Source organism: Piliocolobus tephrosceles, chromosome 2 (genome assembly GCF_002776525.5).
Source record: "Piliocolobus tephrosceles isolate RC106 chromosome 2, ASM277652v3, whole genome shotgun sequence".
Classification (NCBI taxonomy): Eukaryota; Metazoa; Chordata; class Mammalia; order Primates; family Cercopithecidae; genus Piliocolobus; species Piliocolobus tephrosceles.
This window is the reverse complement of record NC_045435.1, coordinates 186,601,189-186,618,229: the sequence shown is the minus strand read 5'-3', so window position 1 is coordinate 186,618,229 and position 17,041 is coordinate 186,601,189. Positions and strand designations below refer to the sequence as shown.

Below are 17,041 nucleotides of genomic sequence, written 5' to 3'. Positions count from 1 at the left end.
GGTTTGCCAGTATTTTATTGAGGATTTTTGCATCGATGTTCATCAGGGAGATTGGTCTAAAATTCTCTTTTTTTGTTGTGTCTCTGCCAGGCTTTGGTATCAGGATGATGTTGGCCTCATAAAATGAGTAAGGGAGGATTCCCTCTTTTTCTATTGATTGGAATAGTTTCAGAAGGAATGGTGCCAGCTCCTCCTTGTACCTCTGGTAGAATTCAGCTGTGAATCCATCTGGTCCTGGGCTTTTTTTGGTGGGTAGGCTATTAATTGTTGCCTCAATTTCAGAGCCTGCTATTGGTCTATTCAGGGATTCAACTTCTTCCTGGTTTAGTCTTGGGAGAGTGTACGTGTCCAGGAAATTATCCATTTCTTCTAGATTTTCTAGTTGATTTGCGTAGTGTTTATAGTATTCTCTGATGGTAGTTTGTATTTCTGTGGGGTTGGTAGTGATATCCCCTTTATCATTTTTAATTGCATCTATTTGATTCCTGTCTCTTTTCTTCTTTATTAGCCTTGCTAGCAGTCTGTCAATTTTGTTGATCTTTTCAAAAAACCAACTCCTGGATTCATTGATTTTTTGGAGGGTTTTTTGTGTCTCTATCTCCTTCAGTTCTGCTCTGATCTTAGTTATTTCTTGCCTTCTGCTAGCTTTTGAATGTGTTTGCTCTTGCCTCTCTAGTTCGTTTAATCGTGATGTTAGAGTGTCAATTTTAGATCTTTCCTGCTTTCTCTTGTGGGCACTTAGTGCTATAAATTTCCCTCTACACACTGCTTTAAATGTGTCCCAGAGATTCTGGTATGTTGTATCCTTGTTCTCATTGGTTTCAAAGAACATCTTTATTTCTGCTTTCATTTCGTTATGTACACAGTAGTCATTCAGGAGCAGGTTGTTCAGTTTCCATGTAGTTGAGCGGTTTTGATTGAGTTTCTTAGTCCTGAGTTCTAGTTTGATTGCACTGTGGTCTGAGAGACAGTTTGTTATAATTTCTGTTCTTTTACATTTGCTGAGGAGTGCTTTACTTCCAATTATGTGGTCAATTTTGGAATAAGTGTGATGTGGTGCTGAGAAGAATGTATATTCTGTTGACTTGGGGTGGAGAGTTCTATAGATGTCTATTAGGTCCGCTTGGTGCAGAGATGAGTTCAATTCCTGGATATCCTTGTTAACTTTCTGTCTCGTTGATCTGTCTAATGTTGACAGTGGAGTGTTGAAGTCTCCCATTATTATTGTATGGGAGTCTAAGTCTCTTTGTAAGTCTCTAAGGACTTGCTTTATGAATCTGGGTGCTCCTGTATTGGGTGCATATATATTTAGGATAGTTAGCTCTTCCTATTGAATTGATCCCTTTACCATTATGTAATGGCCTTCTTTGTCTCTTTTGATCTTTGATGGTTTAAAGTCTGTTTTATCAGAGACTAGGATTGCAAGCCCTGCTTTTTTTTGTTCTCCATTTGCTTGGTAGATCTTCCTCCATCCCTTTATTTTGAGCCTATGTATGTCTCTGCATGTGAGATGGGTCTCCTGAAGACAGCAGACTGATGGGTCTTGACTCTTTATCCAGTTTGCCAGTCTGTGTCTTTTAATTGGAGCATTTAGTCCATTGACATTTAAGGTTAATATTGTTATGTGTGAACTTGATCCTGCCATTATGATATTAACTGGTTATTTTGCTCATTAGTTGATGCAGTTTCTTCCTAGCCTCGATGGTCTTTACATTTTGGCATGTTTTTGCAATGGCTGGTACCTGTTGTTCCTTTCCATGTTTAGGGCTTCCTTCAGGGTCTCTTGTAAGGCAGGCCTGGTGGTGACAAAATCTCTAAGCATTTGCTTATCTGTAAAGAATTTTATTTCTCCTTCACTTATGAAACTTAGTTTGGCTGGATATGAAATTCTGGGTTGAAAATTCTTTTCTTTAAGAACGTTGAATATTGGCCCCCACTCTCTTCTGGCTTGTAGAGTTTCTGCCAAGAGATCTGCTGTCAGTCTGATGGGCTTCCCTTTGTGGGTAACCTGACCTTTCTCTCTGGCTGCCCTTAAGATTTTTTCCTTCATTTCAACTTTGGTGAATCTGGCAATTATGTGTCTTGGAGTTGCTCTTCTGGAGGAGTATCTTTGTGGCGTTCTCTGTATTTCCTGAATTTGAATGTTGGCCTGCCCTGCTAGGTTGGGGAAGTTCTCCTGGATGATATCCTGTAGAGTGTTTTCCAATTTGGTTCCATTTTCCCCCTCACTTTCAGGCACCCCAATCAGACGTAGATTTGGTCTTTTGACATAATCCCATACTTCTTGCAGGCTTTGTTCATTTCTTTTTCTTCTTTTTTCTTTTGGTTTCTCTTCTCGCTTCATTTCATTCATTTGATCCTCCATCGCTGATACTCTTTCTTCCAGTTGATCGAGTCGGTTGCTGAAGCTTGTGCATTTGTCACGTATTTCTCGTGTCATGGTTTTCATCTCTGTCATTTCGTTTATGACCTTCTCTGCATTAATTAGTCTAGCTGTCAATTCTTCCACTCTTTTTTCAAGATTTTAGTTTCTTTGCGCTGGGTACGTAATTCCTCCTTTAGCTCTGAGAGGTTTGATGGACTGAAGCCTTCTTCTCTCATCTCATCAAAATCATTCTCTGACCAGCTTTGATCTGTTGCTGGCGATGGGCTGTGCTCCTTTGCAGGAGGAGATGCGCTCTTATTTTTTGAATTTCCAGCTTTTCTGCCCTGCTTTTTCCCCATCTTTGTGGTTTTATCTGTCTCTGGTCTTTGATGATGGTGACGTACTGATGGGGTTTTGGTATAGGTGACCTTCCTGTTTGATAGTTTTCCTTCTGACAGTCAGGACCCTCAGCTATAGGTCTGTTGGAGATTGCTTGAGGTCCACTCCAGACCCTGTTTGCCTGGGTATCAGCAGCAGAGGTTGCAGAAGACAGAATATTGCTGAACAGCAAGTGCACCTGTCTGATTCTTGCTTTGGAAGCTTTCTCTCAGGGGTGTACTCCACCCTGTGAGGTATGGGGTGTCAGACTGCCCCTAGTGGGGGATGTCTCCCAGTTAGGCTACTCAGGGGTCAGGGACCCACTTAAGCAGGCAGACTGCCCCTTCTCAGATCTCAACCTCCGTGTTGGGAGATCCACTGCTCTCTTCAAAGCTGTCAGACAGAGTCGTTCGCGTTTGCACAGGCTTCTGCTCCTTTAGCTGAGCCCTGTCCCCAGAGGCGCAGTCTACAGAGACAGGCAGGTTTCCTTGAGCTGCTGTGAGCTCCACCCAGTTCGAGCTTCCCAGCGGCTTTATTTACCTACTTAAGCCTCAGTGATGGCGGGCGCCCCTCCCCCAGCCTCGCTGCTACCTTGCTGTTAGATTGCCGCAGACTGCTGTGTTAGCAAGGAGGCAGGCTCTGTGGGCGTGGGACCCTCCCGGCCAGGTGTGGGATATATTCTCCAGTGTGCCAGTGTTATAGCGCAGTATTGGGGTGGGAGTTACCCGATTTTCCAGGTGTTGTGTGTCTCAGTTCCCCTGGCTAGGAAAAGGGACTCCCTTCCCCCTCGCGCTTCCCAGGTGAGGCGATGCCTCGCCCTGCTTCAGCTCTGGCTGGTCGGGCTGCAGCAGCTGACCCGCACGGATTGTCCGGCACTCCTGAGTGAGATGACCCCAGTACCTCAGTTGAAAATGCAGAAATCACCGGTCTTCTGTGTCGCTCACGCTGGGAGATGGAGACTGGAGCTGTTCCTATTCGGCCATCTTGCTCCGCCCTCCGATTATGTTATTAAGCAGATGACTGTGAGTTCATCAAAAGCAGGATTCTTGCAGATAGACCTGACCTAATCAGGGAACACTTGAAAGGGGGATTCTGCCTCTTGTTGAAAAGAGAGATTCTCCTGTTGATTTAAAAAATGCACATTTTCATGTTGTAGAGATTCAGGGAATACTGAATGACCTCAAGGACCTAACATCCTCAATTCTACCAGAACTGGAAGAATTGGAAGAGGACTCTGAGCATCAGATAAGAACACAGGCTCGGTAACACCTTGGTTTCAGCCTTGTGAGACCATGAGCAGAGAACCTAGCTGAGGTGTGCATGGACTGGTGATCTACAGACAGGTTAGATAATATCATTCTAAGCCTGTGCACTTGTGGATATTTTTTAATACTGGATTAGAAAACTAATAATGTCAGATTGGGTAAATTGTGTTTCTCAGAAAATCTGTTATTGCTTCCAAGTTGTAAAATTTATACATGTAAATGTTTCATACTATTTTTATATTTTCAATATCTATATGATCTGTAGATATGTCTTATTTTCATTTCTTTATTAGTAGTAAATATTTTCTTTTTCCCTTTGAGCAGTCTCTCTAGATATTTATCAATATTACCAATTTTTTTAATTCAGCTTTTTTAATTAATTTTTTTTATTGATTGGTGTTCTTTTGAAATTTTATTTTTAAAATTATTCTATTTTGTTACTAGCAGGATCAAGCGGGTAAATTTACTCTTACTTTTACATACCTAAGTCGCAATCTTATTTCATGGCTTTAATACTTTTTACTTTCTAATATAAGTATTTAATGCTATAAACTTTCCTTTGACATTCTTTATGTGCACCGTATCAATATTGATGTGTTAAATTTTTATCATGGTTTTATTTAAATTATTATTTCGTTTATTTGTGTGTGTTTTCATTGGTGGTGGTGGTGAGTTGTTTTGTCGTTAAATTTCTAAGTATGGGATGCTTTTGTAGATATTTTGTTATTATTCGTTCATAACTTAGTTCTGTTGTGATCAAAGAACATATTCTATATGATTTCAATCTTTTCAAATTTAGTAAGATTTGTTTTACGACCCAGCTTATCATCAATGTTGATAGATGCTGCATGTGCACTTTAAGTAAATATATAAGAAATCCCAGCTTCTTCTAGGGAAGTAAAAAGCTTAAAAGGGTGTTACTCTTACACTCACAAGAATAGCAAAGAGTGGCCAATTTTCAAATTCCCAACTTTACTTAAACGCATCAGACAGTCCACGTGTTAGGACAAACAACTGACCAAAAATCTAAGAAAAGATAAGCAGCATCAGAGATTACCTGAGGCAGAATCTTCCTGGCCATGGTGAGAAACATTTGGCTAAATTTGTTAACATAAACTTGCTAAAGGCTGAGTGTGAGGTGGCAAAAAATAAAAAAATAAAACCTGTGAAGAAATTTAATATTGACTCACAGGCTCTTGTCCACAGACCTAAGTGGGTGCTCAGCAAGAAAGACTGGAGCAGGGCAAGGTATATGAGCAGTCAGTCCATATGATGCAGATATGGGGAAGGGTGATTGCAGCTGCTGCAGGGAAAGCACAAAGTCCACCTAGATTCTTCTCCTGTAAATCTCCTGTAGAACAAAATACTTGCACCACTGATAAAAAGATAATATATTTTGCTAAGCTTAAGACATTGGTGGAAACTTATTGTAGCTGGATAATGGCACAACAAATAAATCGATTTCTCACTGAGAGAAGGTCATAAACACTTAGTGAGGTCAAACTTATGATTTATAATGCAGTACAACCACTGAGAAGATAGCACCTCTAATAAGACCCAGGACCACAGTGCCTATCTAAGACTAAGGCAAATTAAAAACAGAGAATATTTTCAAACCTCCTCTGAACCAGGCTAATAAGAGTTGGATAACAAGTAACTGCTGTCTACTATTGAGGGAGGGAAACAGCATGAAGGAAGGCATTCTCTGAAGTACAGGACCAAACAAACAAACAAACAAACGAAAAAGACAAAACTCAGAGTAGAATAGATATTAAGAAAACCCTCTGGGAAACTCATGTCCATTCTGAATGAAAAGTAACACTGGAGGAATTTAAAGCCCGTATTGCACTAAGAGTAGCCATAACAACTGAAAAACCCAAAAGCAAATCTACTTCTCACTAGGTTGAGGAATCAAAAGCTGAAAAGGTGGAGAACCATGCCCATTTCCAGGCATAAAAACAACTTAATTCAGTCTCTACTGCTCTGCTAAAGATGTCTAGCCTAAAAACAAAAATAAGAGATGTACAAATAAACAAGAAAGAACAACACACTGTTACAAAACAAAGCAATCAACAAAACCAAACTCAAGTGTTACACAGATATTGGAACTATCAGACAGAAAAATTAAAATAACTAAAATTAATCTACTGAAGACTGTAATAGAAAGGTTTGCACTATGCAGAATCCGACGTGTAATTTCAGCAGATAGATGAAAACAAAAGAAAGAATAAAATGGAAATGCTGTAAGTAAAACACACAGTAACAGACATAATGGATTTCTTCAATGGACTTACCAGTAAACTTGACATGGTCAAAAAAAGAATCAATGAACTTTAAGGTAAGTCAACAGAAATAACACAAGTTGAAAAGCAAAGAGATAAAATAAAACCTTTTGGTTTTGTTTACTTGTTTAAATAGAAATCAGGATGGAGCCTCTCAGAATTTGTGGAAAATACCTAAAGTTTTACCATATATGTAATTGAGCTGAGCACGGTGGTTCATGCCCATAATCTCAGCACTTTGAGAAGCCTATGTGGGAGGATTGTTTGAGGACAGCAGTTCAACCCCCTCTCTACAAAAATTGTTTTTAAAAATTAAATAAGTATGGTAGTGTGCACCTGTAGTCCTAGCTACCTGGAAGAATGAGGCAGGAGGATTGGTTGAGCCCAACAGTGCAAGGTTACAGTAAGCTCTGTTTGCACAATTTCACTCCAGCATGGGTGACAGACCAAGACCCTGTCTCAACGACAAAACAAAACAAAAACCAACAACAACAAACTATATATGTAATTGATCTGCAAGAATAGTAGAACCACCACAAAAACTCATATAAACTTAAACAGGCCAGACACAAAATTCTGAAAGCCAAAGAAAAAAATATTTTTAAGACAACTAAAGAATGAAAGACATATTATATAGAGAGAAAGAGAGACGAGAATTACAGTAGACTTACCATTAGAAGCTACGCAAATCAGAAGACAAATCAGTGTCATCTTAATAGCACTGAAAGAAAATCATTATCAACCCAGAATTCTATATTTTAAGCAAATTTCTTTTGAAACGGATAAAGGCCTATTCAGTGAAACCAAAACTGAGATAATTGATTGTCAAGATTCCTGGCATGCTGTCAAGAAGTGCTGAAGAAAATTCTTCAGACAGAAGATATATAGAATCAGAAAATTTCATATTCACATAGACACAAAAACAAAGAGTACTAGAAATAAAACAAATAAAAGGATATGCATAATGTATTTTTCCTTACTTTTCATAGCTCTAAAAGATAACTGACTGAACTCCTTCTGAAGGTTCTAGGGGCATATCCATTTCCTTGTTTTTTCCTATTCCTTGAGGCTCCCACATTTCTTGGCTCATGTCTCCCTTCTCCCTTCAAAGGCAGAAAGAACAGGTTAAGTTCTTACCCTACACCACTTCAGTCTTGCTTTTATTGTCACACCTTTTCTGACACTAAATCTTCTGTCTTCCTCTTTCACTTTTAAGAACATTTGTGATTTATTTGAGCCCACTCAGACAATAGAGGATAATATCCCAACTTTAAGTTCCAATGATTAACAACATTAATAACTCTTTGCCATGTAATATAACACATTCACGGTTTCAAAGTACTAGAATGTGTGTATCTTTGAAGGCTGTCTATACTGCACAACTATTCTCTTTAAAATAGCTAGACTAACTGTAAAATAAATGTGTTTTACTATTATTTGATGAAGCTCCATATACATTTCAGCAGGATTAAGTTGATTAAAATTGTTGCTCTATTAATTCTAGACTTATTCTATCAATTACTAAAAATGATGTTCAAATCTTCAATTATGATAACAGATTATTTTTCTCTTCAGTTTTGCCAGTTTTGTCTTCTTGATGAATTGATTCTTTCATCACTATGAAATACCCTTCCTTAATTTTGGTAATACTTCTTGTTCTAAAATTTATTTTGGTTGATATTAATATGGAAATACCACCTTTTAAAATGTTTGAATATGTATGGTATATTATCTCTCATACTTTTCCTTTTAACCCGCCTCTGCATTTGTATTTAAAAGGTAATTTCTGTAAGCAGCATATTATTATTCTTGATTCCATATTCGGTTTGACAATCTTTGCCTCTCACACTGAATATTTAAACCAGTTTAATTATATGTAAGTATATTTTTTTAAGTTTACCATCTTAAGCATCTTGGATTTTAAAAAAAGTATTTCCCCTTTTTTAAAAAAGTATTTCTGAATATGTCAGATCCTCATGTCCAGTCTTCTGTATGGTCAATCATGACTTATTTTGGTATATATTTCTAAATTTTAACTGATCACTGCTACCCTCAAATCATGTCATACTATTTCATAAACACTTTAAAACCCCTACGGTAATATAATTTCATTGACCCTCATATTTTTTGTGCTGTTGTTAACATGTATTTCAATTCTATATGTTATAGACTCCTAAATAACTTTTGTATAAACACAGGTATTATAAGAAGTGTGTGAGTGTGTGTTTAGATAGACAGAGTTAAAAGGTATTTTATATTTATCTACATATGTACATTTTCTGGTTATTTTCATATATTTCTACAGAAATGGGCTTTCATCTGATGTAATTTTTCTTGAGCTTGAAGAATTTCCTTTTATGTTCCTGTGTTAGTCTTACTGCAGTATATTCTCTCAGGTTTTCTTTTCTTTCTTTTTTTTTTTTTTTTTTTCTGAGACAAAGTCTCGTTCTGTCACCAGGCTGGAGTGCAGTGGCATGATCTCAGCTCACTGCAACCTCCGCCTCCCAGGTTCAAGTGATTCTCCTGCCTAGGCCTCCCGAGTAGCTGGGACTACAGGCGTGCACCACCACTCCCAGCTACTTTCTGTATTTTTAGTAGAGACAGGGTTTCACCATGTTGGCCAGGATGGTCTAAATCTCTTGACCTCGTGATCCGCCCACCTCAGCCTCCCAAAGTGCTGGGATTACAGGCATGAGCCTCTGTGCCCGGCCTCTCTCAGGTTTTCTTTGTGTGAAATGCCTCAACTTTATCTATAAAATTCTTTTTTCTGTACATAGAGATTGAGTTTGACAGTTTTTTCTTTCAGCACTTTATATATTTTTGTCATTGCCTTCTAACCTCCACTGTTTCTAATGAGATTTTGTCATTGTTATTATTGTTCTACTATATAAATGTCTCTTTTTCTCTAGTTTCTTTTAAAATACAGTCATGTGCCATATAACAATGTTTTTGTCAACAACAAACCACATATAAAATGATGGTTTCATAAGGTTACAATAGAACTGAAAATTTTTTATCACTTATTGACCAACTCATGCCATTGTAACATGATAGCACAATACTATGCTTCTGTGTTTATGGATCACTAGGGTAAAGAAGACAACTCTGCTTCCAGGTATATCGCATACACAATTTTGTACACTACATAACACTTGAAAATGATAGTCAGTGACTATGTAGTAGTTTATGTATTTATCATACTATGCTTTTTTTTCTTTTTAATGGAGTCTCGCTCTGTCACCTAGGCTGGAGTGCCGGTGGTGTGATCACAGCTCACTTCAACCTCCATCTCCCAGGTTCAAGTGATTCTCCTGCCTCAGCCTCCCAAGTAGCTGGGATTACAGGTGCATGCCACCATGCCAGGCTAATGTTTTGTATTTTTAGTAGAGACAGGGTTTCACCTTGTTAGCCAGTATAGTCTTGATCTCCTGACCTCGTGATCCACCCACCTCTACCTCCCAAAATGCTGGCGTTACAGGCATGAGCCACAGCGCCTGACCCATACTATACTTTTTATCTTTACTTTAGAGTGTAGTCCTTCTAATTAGATAGATAGATAGATAGATAGATAGATAGATAGATAGATAGATAGAGATACATAGATACATAGATAGAGATAGAGAGAGAGATACATAGACAGAGTTATCTGTGAAACAGTCTCAGGCAGGTTCTTCAGGTGATATTCCAGAAGAAGGCACTGTTATCATAGATGACAGCTTCATGCATGTTATTGCCTTTGAAGACTGTCAGGTGTAACAAGATGTGGAGAAAGACGACAGAGGTATAATGATCCTGACCCTGTGTGGGCCTAGACTAATATACATGTTTATTTTTTGTTTTGAACAAAAAAAAAGTTTTAAAAAAGAAAATTTAAAAGTAGAAACAAACAAAGAGTAAGGATATAGAGAAAGAAAATATTCATATATAGCTATACAATGTGTTTGTTTTTTAAACAGTGTTATTACAAAAGAGTTAAAAAAACTAAAAAGTGTATAATGTAAAACAGCTATAGTCAGCTCAGGTTAATTTATTATTGAAAAAAGAAAACCATTTTTAATAAATTTAGTGTGGCTTAAGTGTACAGTGTTTATGAATCTACAGTCGTGTGCAGTAATGTCCTATGCTTTCACATTTACTTACTACTGACTCACTGACTCACCCAGAGCAACTTCCAGTTCTGCAAGCTCTATTCATGGCAAGTGCCCTATATAGTGTACCATGTTTTAACCTTTTACACTGTATTTTACTGTATCTTTTACATGTTTAAATATGTGTAGAGACACAAATAATTGCCATTATGTTACAAATGCCTACAGTATTCAGTTCAGTAACATGCTGTACAGGTTTGCAGCCTAGGAACAATATACTATACCATATAGCCTAGGTGCATAGTAGACATACCATCTAGGTTTGTGTAAGTACACTCTATGAGTTCCGCATGACAACAAAAGCACCTAACAACACATCTCTCAGAATGTATCTCCATGGTTAAGTGATGCATGACTATATTATTTTAACGTTTAGTTTGCAGCAGCTTTCCTAGGAAATTCTTAAGTATAGCTTTTTCTGTTTGTTGCACTCACTGTCTTTGGAGTTTGTCTTTGGAGCTTCTGGGATCTATAAATTGTGTTTTCAAGAATCACATTTGAAAACTTGTATCCATTATTTCTTCAAATGGTGCTTTGTTCAGTGTCTTCTCTTCTATCCTTACAACCCTCCATTTATACATATGCTTGACTAATTTATAGTTTCTCAGAAGTCTTTGAGACTTTGTCCCTTTTCTTCTATATTTTCTTTCTCTGGGTGTTTTATATTGGATGATTTCTATTGACTTAACAAATAGAAAGTTCACAATACATTCTTCTGTTGTCTAATCTGCTTTTAATCACATTCAGTAATTTTATTTCTGATACTATATTTATTAGCTCTAGATTTTCTATTTTTTGTAGTTGCTTTCAAGTTTCTCCTGAAATGTCCTATTTTTTTCACTCATCATATCTGTCCTTTCCTGTAAATTCTTTAATATATTTATATGATTGTTTCAAAGTTCTTGTCTAATAATTCAAACACTTGTTTGTTAAATGTCTTTTTATTTACTGAATATCTCCTTGCCATAGGTCATATTCTCCTACTTATTCATGTTTTATAATTCTAATTTTTATGCTAATATAGTGTATAAAAGGAAAGACTAAAGTAATACATATATGTAGTATACATAATATATTATATATATGTATTATAGATAACATACTGTATTATATATACTATATTATATATAGTATATATACTATATTATTATAGTATATGTAGTATATATACTATATTATATATAGTATATGTAATATATATACTACACTGCATATATGGTATATACTACATACTATTATATATAGCATATTGTAGTATACTATATATACTATATTATATATAAATATATATCATGCATAAAATATATATACTGCATATATTTACATATATATCATATGTTTCTTTTTCTCTAAGAAGTGATCCACTTTCCTCTGTTTTCCTCTATTAGGTAGCTAAAGTAAAGGACTGATCAGTTTGTTGCTTCAAGCAGAATTTGAAATGTTTGTAGAGATGTGGCGACTTTAATCTATCTGGCAGGTCTTAGAATGCAATCGCTAGGAATCAAAGTAGTTGTCTCTTTTCTTTTTGGCTCAGCCCCCAAATATTTGGGCCACCAAAACGCTAAAATTTTGATGTTATCAGAATTTTCAGTAATTTCAGCTTTAATTAGACTCATTTTAACTTTCTTTTAAATTCCTTAGCCATTTGTTTGGAACTTTCTTTTAAGTAACAACCTACGAATAAATACTGCAAGATTATGAGATCTCAAAAATAAAAAATCTTAGATGTATATCTGAAACTGAAACTACAACACTGCTAGACCCTCAGACTGCAAGACCTTGATGAAATCGAGGGGCTCTAAGTCTGCAAGATGTGAAAACCCTTCACTCTCACTGAAACAGTAACATAAAAAGACCAAATTTTTTTTCTTAAATTCATAAAAAAGCTATGAGCCTAAAATCTTTTACATATAAAAATAACCACAAGGAGGATGATCATAAGAGACAAAGGTTGCTTTCATACCTGAAACAGCTTGGAGTAAGCAGTTTGGACAAAGAAGAAAGAACTCTCGGATTGGGAAATAACGGGATAATCATTTAACATTTCTAGAGCTAGGCTGATGTCAACAGAGTGCAAATATTCCCCTGTATTACAGAGCACCTATCCATTGCGTTGAATAAAACAATTTCTGTTTGATTTGACTCACCAGCAATATTCTAAAAATTAGCAGCGAAATAATTGTTTTACATGCCTTATTAAAAAGTTAAGTCACAATTTTATACTCCATCTTCTAAATCCCACAAATGTGCCTTTGTCCTGCATCAGCTGTTCAATATTTTTTCTCTCACAAACATTTGTCTCATTTACCATTTCCCCGGTGATTCTTTCCCGGAAACCGTGAACTTTTGTAAGCCGGATGTTTACTAATGCACAGCGCCATCTCCTGGCGATAATTAGGAATCAATAGCGGACGTGCACAAAGATTTAGGCTTGTTTCCAGTGGAAGCTCAGGTTTAGTCCTTGCCCAGGGTATCTTTTCCCTGACTGGATGGTGTTAGGAAAGTCTAGCAAAAGCCACCGCGAGAAACCATCCCGTTTATTAGAGATGCACCTGAGTGACTTTGTATTATAAAGAGGAACGCCAGGATGACATACTTGCTTTTGCGTGTACTATTAGAGTCAAATAATGGACTATAATATCTGAACTTACAATATATGGTCAATAGCTATTGAATACAGATGGCACTGTGACATCAAGGAAGAATATAAAATATCTCCATATTTGAGATTGTGAAGAAAAATCACCATTTGGAGTCAGAAAATCCGGATTTTAGTTGTGTGACTCAGACAAGTGCCTTTACTTCTGTCTCAAGTTTCCTTATCAATTAAATGATCATATCTCTTGCACCTGCCTTGGTGTGCTATTCTGAGAATAAAGTGAGATAATGGATGGCAAAACATCAGTGAAGGGCTAATCACATACAAGTGTCGCTAGTAGTCATGGGTAGCTACTAAAATTAGATGGCACTTTTCGAGACAATTCTATCTGAGCAGTGTTGCAGGCAGGAATTACAAGTGTGATATCTTCTTGGGTTGAGAAAAATGGAATTAAAAGACTATCTACAAGTCTCTTTGTGATCCTGGGAAAAAACAATCATCCCTTTTTCCGTGGATAATATTCTCATTCCTCTGATGATTATAGGCAACAAGGGCTGGTCAGTGACTCAGAGAAAGAGCCTATCCTACCTAAAAGAGGTGTGCTCACCACCAAGTAGTCAAAACATCTATGTGAGTGTTCACAGTCAGTCTCTTCTGCACTCACCTGAAGCTGATACAGACAAGAAGCACAGGACAGTTTGGGGCAGCTCCTTATCCCATCTTCCAAGCCACAGTTACACACTAGGCTTTCCTGCCCGTCTTCTCTTTTAAGGTTGGCTGTTAATATACAGTTTGGTGTTTCTAAAAGGGGGCTTTAGGTGAGTTGTGTTCAGAAAGACTCCTGAGAACAATGAGTGCAACTGCCTTTTTTATAGGTAAGAAAATTGATGACCAAAATAGAAACAACAAAAATGTACTCACGATGTCACATTGATACTGAACAGGTACTCTACTATATGAAACTCCCAATGTATACGTTGCTTGTTTATTTTGTTTTGTTATTACAGTACTGGGAACTGTTGTGGCTTTCTGTTTTCTCTTTGATCTGTGCTCCAAAGAATGATTCTGTTTATAGAATGTGAATATCATAAAAATATAGCATTTGATGGTAACAAAGCTCCTCTCTGACTTACAAATACAGATCACAAACATGAATTTTCATGTTTGTTCCACCAGGGGTGAAACAGAGAGATAGTTACTTGAATGTCCATGCGAGAGAAGCAGACATGAAGGATAAGCCACTTACATGCAACAGAAAAAAGAGTAGTAGGCTAAAAAGAGGGTCCAAAGACAGCCAAATGCTAACCACCCACATAAAGGTTTGTTGTTATGGAGGTCAAAGAGGAAATAACCTAGGTGATGATCAAGCAATAATCAGGTGTCTGGGCCCAGGTAGAAAATGGAACTCTCATAATACGCAGCAAAGCCAGAGTCATGGTGTTAGTGTTCAAAAATAGCCACCCTCCTCAGTAAATAAAGGACTGGAGATTTCGGCTGCATATCAACGTTGAGAAGTATTCTTTTACTTTTTCTAGGCTACACCAGAGACTTTGTGGATCCATAAATCTGGTTCTGAACCATAAACAGCTCTTATCACCTCTGACTCCTGACAGTGATGATAACAGTGGCTGCTAATTCTAACATTACACTTGAAGTCTTTGCGGGCAGAGGTAGAGTTTTATCGAGTTTTGCAAGCCACTCAAAATCCAGAGAGCATGTGGATTTGTCAGGGAGCAGGTCCAGGGAAGATTCTAGCTATGGTCAGCAGCCTTCCCCACTCAGGGGATAACTCTGAGTTCCTGGAAGTGTACATGAGACAACACTCACTGACCCGGCTCCAAAGTGAGGAGACACAGGGTCAGAGTGTAGTGCTTAGCGAATTATCTCATGTGTCTCTGGACAGCTTTTTTGATTTTTCAACGACTACAGCCATATCTGTTTCTAGACCCAAAAACTATAGGAGACAAGCAGCGGGCCAACAGACACGCTGGTAACTTCTATGTGCATTCAGGTTTGAGCATCCTGAAGCCCAGAGCTGCAAATTCTACAAGAGAAGCCTCCTACCTGTAGGTTTCTTAAATCTTATTCTGCTCCAGAAAGGCATTCAAGATGAGTTTTGGGACTTTAACTCATGAGAAACATGTAAGGCACATCCAATGATGGACACAAAAATCATCATTGCAAAGTATGTGCTGGAGCAGGGCCAAACACAGGGAGTCGTGTTCCTTCCTATCCTGGACAAAACAGAGACGGTCATTTCTGAATATCTGTGTGAGTGATACTTAGTCTTCATGGTTAGTTATTAACACTGGTTGCAAGCTGGGGGGGTGGGCCCTCAAAGCATAGTTGATGTCTATTATTTAAATTGCAACTTTGAGTCCTGTGTTAGACAGCAAGCCAAAAAGGGTGGGGGCATCTTAATAAATAAAAGGAGACATAAAACGTACCACCAAATTCCTCTGCTTCAGCTATTCATTTTGAAGACTTTCATGTTTAGTATTTAATGGGCACAGATATAATTCATCATTTTAAGTCTTTATTTGTACAGATTTAAAAAACAACCAGAACAGCTGCCTGTCTGCTGACTCTGTGGGGTAAATGTTCCTGGTCAATGACCTGAGAGCAATCTAGACCCATTCAGAATAGAAACTTTCCTCTTCGTATTTTAATGTGGCTTCTTAGAAAACAATTAAAGTTTGAGGCCTCTCCAGAATCACCTGTTATTACTAGGAGAACATAGCACTTGAAGTCAAGCAGACATCACAAGAAGAATTCTGGGAGTAGAAAGGGTTCATTTTGAGAGTAACCTTTTGGTCATGTTACCTTTGCATTCTGTTATGTCCAACACACAGTTACAAGAACCTATTATTGAGATGGCTTATAAAAATTAAGTAACAAAACTGATCCATGTGAAGCACCTAGCAGAACACTCAGAAAATGAAGGCTGATATATATGCCAAAATGTATATTGTCACTAAGGTAACAAATATTTCTACAGAAATTTTAGAAAATTCGGATAACAGCAAAAGTAATAAAATCACCAGCAATCTTACTCCACAAGGTAACCTCTTTAATGGTTGCAGTCATTTTTCCTAAGGAAGTTATCATTATAATAATGATGGATTATATAATCACGTTGTGCAAGTGCTTCGTGATACCAAGATAACCATCCCTGAAAAATTTGGTGTAAAGAGTACTCAGTTAAACTTAAGAGACGAAGGCGTTAGTGTATTCTGCAGTGAATGAGCTCTATGGCCTCGAGTGCTTCTTTTATTCTCTGATCTTCATTTCTACCTCTATAAGTGTATAAGTAAAGCTATATAATCACTAATGACTTTCTCCACTAAAAATAAAAATTAGAAACAAAAGTCCTATTATCCTTCTTTCTCTTTGTTTCAGAATTTCATCCTGGTATTCAGAGATACAGACAGGATTGAATTGGCTATTGTTGAAACTCTGATTTCCTAAAAAAACAAAAAAATGAATTCTTACATACATTTAGATTACTGGTAATGTACACAGAGTGGTAAATACATACACACAAGCATGTACATGTGCACACACGTATTCTTGGAGGTACTAGTCACCTGTAGTTCTAAAAGTACTCACATGTAAGACTGACACTGTTTCAGGAATCAGGGAAGCCATTTCCACTTGGTCTTTTAACGTGTCAGTAAAAAATTGATGAGTTGTGCCTATACAAGCACTGAGCTAAGGTCAAACTACCCTTGAAGAGACAGGAAGAAAGAATGAGTGATTTATAGAGAAGGCCGGTAGCCTTGGCACCAGGAGCTTTTGTTTTTTTTAGCTCTAGTCGCTGAGAGAGGACTGCGCCTCAACAGGCACAGAGTGTTCCCCAAACAATGTTAGACACACGCCAAATTGGAGCCCAGCCAGGTTCCAGCTACCACACTGAATTCCTACTTGCTACCCATGGGCACACACAAAAGGCAGGCCCAGGTTAACACAGCCTCCCAGGTAAGGACCAAAGCTGCTATTTGTCA

At 37.5% G+C, this 17,041-nt stretch overlaps 1 pseudogene; it reads right to left on the bottom strand.

Annotated features, from left to right (window-relative positions):
- LOC111544233 overlaps positions 1–12,819 on the bottom strand; it is a 29,663-nt pseudogene extending 16,844 nt beyond the window's left edge.
- Positions 12,820–17,041: the final 4,222 nt, after the last annotated feature.